Source organism: Sapajus apella, unplaced genomic scaffold, assembly GCF_009761245.1.
Source record: "Sapajus apella isolate SASKATOON/1434 unplaced genomic scaffold, GSC_monkey_1.0 scaffold230, whole genome shotgun sequence".
In the NCBI taxonomy this organism is placed as follows: domain Eukaryota; kingdom Metazoa; phylum Chordata; class Mammalia; order Primates; family Cebidae; genus Sapajus; species Sapajus apella.
The window spans coordinates 354418-357284 of record NW_022437170.1 but is presented as its reverse complement, the minus strand read 5'-3'; the positions used below and the strand labels follow the sequence as shown (position 1 = coordinate 357284).

General features: G+C 42.8%; 1 protein-coding gene across 1 annotated transcript in view; it reads left to right on the top strand.

The window, feature by feature from the left end:
- Window positions 1–2506, top strand: part of LOC116544787 — a 6653-nt gene extending 4147 nt beyond the window's left edge. The window contains exon 2 of the mRNA XM_032271390.1: window positions 1891–2506. The gene's annotated coding sequence lies outside the window, so the exon portion shown is untranslated. The remainder of the gene's footprint in view (window positions 1–1890) is intronic.
- Window positions 2507–2867: the final 361 nt, after the last annotated feature.

Below are 2867 nucleotides of genomic sequence, written 5' to 3'. Positions count from 1 at the left end.
ATACAAAAAATTAGCTGGGCATGGTGGCACGTGCCTGTAATCCCAGCGACTCAGGAGGCTGGGGCAGGAGAATTGCCTGAACCCGGGAGGCGGAGGTTGCGGTGAGCCGAGATGGCGCCATTGCACTCCAGCCTGGGTAATGAGCGAAACTCCGTCTCAAAAGAAAAAAAATAATAATAATAATAATATGCATTTCATATCAAAATATCTCATGTAATCCATAAATGTACACACCTACTATATACTCATGATAATTTAAAATGTTAAAAAATTAGCCAGGTATGGTGGCACACACCTATAATCCCAGCTACTTGGGAGGCTGAGGCAGAAGGAATGCTTGATCCAGAGAGGTTGAGGCTGCAGGGAGCCATGATCCCACTACTGCATTCCAGTCTGGGCAACAGAATGAAACCTGCCTCAAAAAAAGAAATTAAGGCCGGGCGCGGTGGCTCAAGCCTGTAATCCCAGCACTTTGGGAGGCCGAGGCGGGTGGATCACAAGGTCAAGAGATCGAGACCATCCTGGTCAACATGGTGAAACCCCGTCTCTACTAAAAAAAAAAATACAGCCGGGCGCGGTGGCTCAAGCCTGTAATCCCTGCACTTTGGGAGGCCGAGGCGGGTGGATCATGAGGTCAAGAGATCGAGACCATCCTGGTCAACATGGTGAAACCCCGTCTCTACTAAAAATACAAAAAATTAGCTGGGCATGGTGGCGCGTGCCTGTAATCCCAGCTACTCAGGAGGCTGAGGCAGGAGAATTGCCTGAACCCAGGAGGCGGAGGTTGCGGCGAGCCAAGATCGCGCCATTGCACTCCAGCCTGGGTAACACGAGCGAAACTCCGTCTCAAAAAAAAAAAAAAAAAAAAGAAATTAAATAAAAATTTTCCCACAGAGAAAATCTGGGAGTGGATGGCTCCACTAGTGAGTTCCATCAAGTATTTAAAGAGGAAAGGATAATTCTTCAGAAATTCTTTCAGAAAATAGATGAGCGGGAATACTTTCCAACTTATTCTATGAAACCAGTATTATTCTCATACCAGAGCCAGACAAACATCACAAGGGAAAAACAAATAAAACCACACACCAATATTCCTATGCTGTGTAACACCATAGACATAGACACAAAATTCTTAACAGGCTTGAGAACGTTTTTTTTCCTCAAACTGGGTTTTGCAGGTGTTTACCCATATGAAAACTTACCATATTGTTTAAATACATGCAGCTTATTCTATATCGATTATAACTCATTAAAGCTGTTTAAGAAAAATGTTAGCAACCTGAACCTGGCAACGTACAAATAGGATTTTACAACATGGCCAAATGGAATACATACCAAGAATGTTAGATTGATTCAACACTGAAAAACTGTATAATAAAAGACAAAAACTGTATGAATATTTCAATAGATGCAGCAAAAGGCATTTAGCAAAACCAACATCTATTCATGGCAAAACTCTCAAGAATCTAGGAATAGAAGGGAATTTCCTCAACCTGATAATGGGCATTAAAAAAAACACTAGGCCAGGCATGGTGGCTGACTCCTGTAGTCCCAGCACTTTGGAAGGCCAAGGCTGGCAGATCATGATGTCAGGGGTTCCAGACCAGCCTGGCAAACATGGTGAAACGCCATCTCTACTAAAAATACAAAAATTAGCTGGGTGTGGTGGCATATGCCTGTAATCCCAGCTACTGGGGAGGCTGAGGCAAGAAAATCATTTGAATCTGGGAGGCATAGGTTGCAGTGAGCCAAGATCATGCCACTAGACTCCAGCCTAGGTGACAGAGCAAGACTCCATCTCAAAAAAATTTAAAAAAAAAAATTTTTTTTTAAATCCTAGCTAACATCCTATAGAATGGTGAAAGACTGAATGTTTTTCCTCTATCACAGGAAACAAGCAAGGATGTCTGCTTTCAACATTTCTGTTCAACGTTGTACTGGATGTTCTAGTTGGTGCAGTCAAGTAAAAGAAAAGAGAAGAAAGTATGCAAATTGGAAAAAAAGTAAAACTGCCTTGGTAGTCACAGATGACATAATCCCATATATAGAAAATTTCAAGGAATCACCGGGTGCCGTGGCCCATGCCTATAATCCCAACACTTTGGGAGGCTGAGGTGGGTGGATCGCAAGGTCGGGAGATCGAGACATCCTGGCTAACACAGTGAAACTCCATCTCTACTAAAAGTATATAAAATTAGCTGGGGATGTGGCACACACCTGTAGTCCCAGCTACTCGGGAAGCTGAGGCAGGAGAATCACTTGAGACAGAGGTTGCAGTGAGCTGAGCAACAGAATGAGACTCTGCCTCAAAAAAGTAAAAGAGAAAAGAAAAATTCAAGGAATCAATAATAATAAAACTACTGAAACTAATAAATGATATTAGCATGCTCAAAAATTATATGTCTATATACTAGCAATGAATAATCTTAAAATGAAGTTGAGTAAACAATTTCTTTCACACTATCAAAAATAATAATAGTAATAAATTTAATAAAAGAAGTAAAAATGTGGCTGGTGCAGTGGCTAACGCCTGTAATCCCAGCACTTTGGGAGGCCGAGGTGGGCGAATCATACGGTCAGGAGATTGAGGCCATCCTGGCCAACATAATGAAACCCCATCTCTACTAAAAATACAAAAATTAAGGGCCAGGCGCGGTGGCTTACACCTGTAATCGCAGCACTTTGGAAGGCTGAGGCAGGTGGATCACCAGGCCAGCAGTTCAAGACCAGCCTGGCCAAGATGGTGAAATCTCATCTCTACTAAAAATACAAAAATCAGCTGGATGTGCTGGCAGGCACCTGCAATCCCAGCTACTCTGGAGGCTGGGACAGAGAATTAATTGCTTGATCCCAGGAGGCAGAGGTTG